Below are 6,644 nucleotides of genomic sequence, written 5' to 3'. Positions count from 1 at the left end.
GCTAAACTAGATCATCACAGACTGTAGAGTGCTCGTTGTGGCCAGATGGTGAGCTAGATCATCACAGACTGAAGCCCCTTCAGCACACAGTTCTCCGGCTGCTCTGTCCATCAAATTAACTTTATTGATCCAGTTACTTACGCAAACATCATTTAACAAAGTGCGATCTAAGAAGGTAGAAGTGCTTCATACTACTAATGTCCATGTCATGTTATTGTTCCCTGCAGCCAGTGACTGTGTAGTGTTTTTGTCTAAGATAAATGTCTAACTTTAGTTTTTATGTCAGACAAATGTCTATCTTTAGTTTTGTCTCAGTCAAATGTCTATCTTTAGTTTTTGTCTCAGACAAAATTCTATCTTTAGTTTTTGTCACAGACAAATGTGTATCTTTAAGTTTTTATCTCAGACAAATGTCCATCATTAGTTTTTGACTCAAACAAATGAATGTCTTTTGTTTTTGTGTCAGACAAATGTATGTCGTGTGTTTTATTTCAGGCATGTCTGTCTTATGTTATGGCTCAAACAATTAGAGTCTTTTTCAGTTATTTGCGTAAATTTTATTCTTATTTAATTTTGTGTGTTTTGTTAAAAGTTTAATTATGAACAGCCAGGAGGTCCACAAAGAACCTTCTGGCCTACAATAGTTAGGTCTAGGGTTATGGCAAATTTCAAAAAAATATTATATATATATATATATATATATATATATATATATATATATATAATTATATATATATATATATATATATATATTGTGACGGTAAAGCGTTGGTGTTCGGCTGTTTCAAAAGCTGGGGGCAGGGCCTCGTCACATAACAAAAAAAAGGAGAAGTTGGTCCTTTCGTCTGTGGTAAGGTAATGGGAAGACACACAAAACACAAGTATATAAACAAGGAAATTTTAATTACTCTAGAAAACAAGACATGAATAATGACAATCTCATAAAATTCAGGACAAGTCAACAAACAAAATAACATGAATAATTACTGGCAATGAAAAGTTACTCTAAGACCAGAATGCACGTTATAGTGATAGCAAATATAAATTAAATAAGTGAGGTGCTGGAATACTGGCTTCAAGCTGCCACCTCCCTTAGTACACGAAAGCCAAGGCTTAGTCTACTAGCGAGAGATGTCAACTCCAAGGAGCACAGAGATATTCTGACGAGTACGGCGTGCTGCTGCCCAGACGACGACTCTTGGTGGTGGTGTGAGTGCAGGTGCGGCGAGACACCAGCCAATCAGCAACAGGCAGGCGGAGTATGAGCAGTTTGCTGGTTACGGCGGCTGTAGCCGGTGTCGGGGTGTGCATGGTACGATTTGCTTCCTGGGCAAAACGTTTGGCGATACTGGTGGACGTATCTTCTATATAGTATCTTGTACTTGAACGACGTAATGATGTAAGGAAGAGCAGGCTCAATTTCTCTTGAAAGAGATTATTGTCACAATATATATATATTGTGTTGCATTTGGTGGATTACCTATTCGTGAAGCAGTCGTCACTCTAACAAGTGATCGGGTTTGACAAGCAGGTGCAGATAAAGCTTAGTTTGGCATGCTGGAGCAGAAAAAGCTTAGTTTGCAAGCGTTCTATCTAATGTTCAGGGCGATTTTGTTCACCATCGGCATATAATAAAAATATATGAAACATATTCAGTGAGTATTATTTTATTGGTATAATTATGCAGACATTTCTTTGTGGGCACTATTGCTTTGGCATTATTACCTGTTCATTATTTTATGGGCATTATTATATAAGCATTATTATCTAAGAATTATTATCTTAGCACTATTATTTAGGCATTTTTTTCTGGGCAATATTACCTTGTAATCTTATTACCACGGCATTCTGCTCTGGATATTACCATGTGGGCAGTATTATATATAAAAATATTTCATATTTTCTGAAGATTTATAAAACAGACGAATTATACTTAATCTATGTGGTTTTGTGTACAATCATAGGGGAGGGGCTTGAGTTGTCAAAAATTACAGGTGTGTGGGGTTGTAGGCATTGTCCACACACACACAGGTGTGGGGCTGGAACTTGTTAGAGTTGAGGTCAACACTGAAACATTAAAAGATGGCGTGGTTTTGGTTTTCCATCTTGTGTTACTGAATAAGAACCTACAGTTGTATCACCACGTAGGTCACTATGGTTTACTCTGTTGGAACTGATCCCACCTGCAACAGGATCACCAGGTAGGTCACCACCATGCTCACACACTGAGGAAAGACAGTATATTGATATTAATAGAATTAGTAAATATTTATTTTACAAAGATTTGCAAAAACGTATTCAAATTATACTAGCATTAACAAATATAACTCAATCCACACATTTAAAATGAAAGTGGCGACGTTTCGATCCTTCTTGGATCTTTCTCTAGTCGAAAATGAGAAATAAAAAGGAAACAGAGGCATCTGATGCTAACTAATAGATGTGACAAAAACAGCGACGTAGCAGCGTCACTGTTGATGCAGCTGCTACGTCATATCAAACACTAACAAAAATTACTAAAGCTAATTTTGGGTGGTAAACTGCATTTGTTAGTTACCAGGCCTACAGTGACCAAGAAGTAAACCTCTTGACAGTTTTGTAGCAATTCAAGATTGCTTAAAATCAATTACAGACATTAGTTTCTCTTCCTAGTCATTATATTACAAGATGATTGAATTGTTGCATAGATTGCATAAACAAGACTCTTGCTTAAACAAAGGTTCATAATTCTGCTTATATTGGATAAAACCAACACTGAACTTTTCCTATTTAACAAAGTTACGTAAACTTCTTATTAATGTTCTCTCTTAACTAATATTATTTTTCAATTTCAATTAGGAGGAATTTTGTAATTACAAATTTTACAAATTATTTTGTAATGTTTACATAAAAGCTTAGACTCTATGTCTCAAAAAAGCAGAACTATTTTTTTTTAATTTATATACTTAGTACGCTATAATAATTATTTGTTGTTATAAAACAAGTTCTAAACTCAGTGTAGAATTGTAATGAGCAAGGATTCGTACGTGACTCAAGTTCAGGTTCACTTGTTCACCAGTTATTAAATTGTTGTTATACCAATTAGTGTTATGACCTCTGTAAGTGGTGTTTGTTGAACATAATCAATATATTATAAAAAATTATCTTTAGTCGCGCCCGGATTAAACATGCAATACATTTGTATATATTCTGCATAGAATGGTCGTCTCCCACGGATACGTTCTGTATAAAATGAACAAATTTGCAAACAAGAAAAATACGTTCAACTTATACAAAGTATGTATTTTTTTCTTAATATATTACTTGTTTACCAACATAGTATATACTTGGTTGGAGTATACCAACATTTAGTACACTGAAAAAAACTCTGAGCTAGGAGGAACTCGTCGCAATAATAGACTCAATACCAGAAGGGGCTCACAGCCAGGAGGTACTCACCACTAGGAGGTACTCACCACCAGGAGGTACTCACCCCTACGAGGTACTCACCGCCAGGAAGGAGCTGGAGCCAAGGGTGTACCAGCCACACATGTCAAACACCTGTAGCGGTTTCAGGAGGGTCACCAGGTGATTCACCTGTTGGTAAACAAACACACGTGTTTCGAAGGTTTTGTCAAGTATTTGTTTTCTTAGCACAATCGTCAGTGAACAAAAGAACCTTATTCCGATTATAATTTCTTCTCGATAATTAATCTTACAACTAATTAATCATTAATTATACTATATTTCTGAGTCATAAATTAAGGAGCATTGTTAATATTTCAATAATAATAATAACTTTAATTATGATTAAACTTGTATCATTAAAATATCAGCGTTATTGATAATGTTGTAATGTCTCCAGTGAACAACTGACCTTGGAATTTATATCCTGGTGCCGGATCCTACAGTTCAGAGTCTTCAATATTCCCACAACAATGTTTATCTGTAAAATAAATATAGTTTCATGATTACTGATGATTCAAATTAAATAAAAGCAATAATGATAATAAAGTAAATATTATTAGCAAAACCAATAATGATAGTAATACACAACGAAATCCCAAAACCGTGATATTTCAAATGAACAAATCCACAATAGCCTTGGTGAAGAATCGAACCTATGCTCTGGATATTCCCTAACCAGAGAGCGTCTGGGAACATCCAGCACATAGGTTCGAACCAAGATCAAGGCCCATGTCGATTTCTTCATCTAATAATATAATTTGCTTCTGGAAAAGTTTTAAATTGATGTATAATAAACAGGCTCACCTCATTAACAAATTTTTGTCCTACGTCGTTGATCTGCCACAGAAGGACGTAGCTGAAGGCCAGCAGGAGTAGTGTCCCGCCCCCCATCAGAAGGCCGTGCAATATTGCATAGGAGGAAGCTGTGGCATTGATAAGAATGTTGAGGAGAAAAACGGTGACTGCTTCAAAGAAGTAAAGAGTCACTTTCTCCTTGATCACCTCCACCTGTTGAGTTACACAGGAGTACAATCATCAATAATACCAGTCCACATGATGAAATATACAAGATTGCATGACTTTTTTTTTACCCGGTGAATTATCATAGGACTGCAATGACTGATAATTCCACCTAGTGAAATTTACAGCATTGTATGATCGTTAATTTTTCCTGGTGAATTACACAGGACTGTAATAGTTGATAAATCCACTTGATGAATTACACTGGACTGTAAACATGTTTTGATGATCATAAACTAACATTTACACAACTTTTAGGTTAGATATTGCATTTACTTTCTACAACATTAAATGAAAGAATTCTGATGACTTAGGCCAAATTCGAAACTCAACATTAGTTGGGATAATATTTGAAATAAAGCCTCTCATCAATTCTTTCTATCCATCTTATCCCAGCACCTCTTGTCCTCATATCCCAGCTCCCTGTTCTCATATCCAAGCTCCTAGTCCTCCTATCCCAGATCCTTGTCCGTACTATATAGCCGTACAAACTAAGTGTTTTTCCTTGATAATTACCTTACCTTACTTTATTAAGGGCTAGTGGAGGAGCATTGCAATTGTCTTTGTAAAATATGATGGAATCCCGACCCAATTACACCTATTTTAAGTGTTATTATCAGTTTTAATTGTAATTTGCAAGGCTGTTCGTCACTGTTCATCAACACTTAACTTTTGTTCATGGAAATAGTTTAAAACTCTACATTTGAATGTCATTTTGTTTTATTCTATTATAATTTTAATAAAGTTCATTAATGCTTAATGTCAATATAATTAATGCTTATAACGGTGAATATCAGTACTGGTGAGTATCAAAACGCCGAATACCACTAATGGTGAACATGAGTAATGGAGAATATCAATAATGTTGAATGTCAGTAATCTTATACAGTAACTCACCTGTCGAATCTTACGTTCCAACTCATCAAGGCGCGATGCCACCTCCGGGAGGTTAGTTACTCTTGGAAAATTGTCGTTGAGGACCTGTAGGGTCGTGTCTCCTGGCGGAGAGCTGGTCGTTCCGCCCAAGGCCTTCTCAATGTCTTCAGCGGCCTGAAGCAGGTGATGAGAGAGCAGTCTAAACACCGTCTTGAAGAGCTCAACGAGTACAATCCAGGAAATGGAAGCCAACAAGGAATAGAAAATTCCAAGCAACCTCTCAGGACTATTTGTAAATATCTGATTACTCGAGGTATATATAAAATGTAATATATTTCTGTTATTACTGTATTGATAATGAATAAAACAGTCTACTGTTTAGTAGATTCCTTCCTCTTAAGAACCTGAGTAACAACTGGCAAAATTTGTGCTAATTTGCTGCTGTTCACCGATACGAAGAACAGACACAATGTCATTCTCACATACTCAGTAATTAAAGCAAATGTTAATGCTACACTTCCTATTTCTGTAGTCATCAGAGGGATGACTGCTCGTTTAATGAATAGGAGCGACATTGAAGCAATCATCACCTGTACAGAAATCCCCCAAAGACAGAGCTTCATGCTGAATGTGGGTTTGGAGTGAGGATTAGACTTGGAAAAAGAATATGGGAATATTCCCAGTATTTGGAGACAAATCACCAATAGACGAAGAGGAGGCACGTCAGCCAATATTCCTTGAGCCATATCTGCACACGTGTGTGAGGTACGTGGCCACTGTTGTGGGGTCCGTGGCCACTGCTGTGAGGTTCGTGGCCACTGCTGTGAGGTTCGTGGCCACTGCTGTGGGGTCCGTGGCCACTGCTGTGGCGTCCAAGGTCTTGTAGGCTTCTGATGAACCCAAGAGACAACGAAACACGGATAAGCATGTCATGTCCTATGATGATTATGCACCTTGCCAAACAGCGAGTTGATGGATTATCGAACGCTGTGTGTAACGGGTAAACACTCTCCTCCCGTGAAAACATCTTGGTATATACTTATAATAACAATTGAACGGTTATAAGTATGTTTGCTTAAAATGTTCCTTACGGAATCCCACTACGGATGGCTAAAATTTTCATGGACTTTTTCTTCAGATTAGGTCCATAATAATGAATTATCTGTAAGAAAAGACATGAATAGAGGAGTAGATTACGCCAAGATACCTTCGTGGTGTTCTAAGGTAGCATTAAATTCTCAGTTGGATACCAGTTAGGTACGTCTGAGATCCTTCCCTATTATGGGCACCAAATAGGGTGG

This window comes from Procambarus clarkii, chromosome 61 (genome assembly GCF_040958095.1).
Source record: "Procambarus clarkii isolate CNS0578487 chromosome 61, FALCON_Pclarkii_2.0, whole genome shotgun sequence".
Lineage (NCBI taxonomy): Eukaryota > Metazoa > Arthropoda > Malacostraca > Decapoda > Cambaridae > Procambarus > Procambarus clarkii.
Note: the sequence above shows the minus strand (reverse complement) of the source record.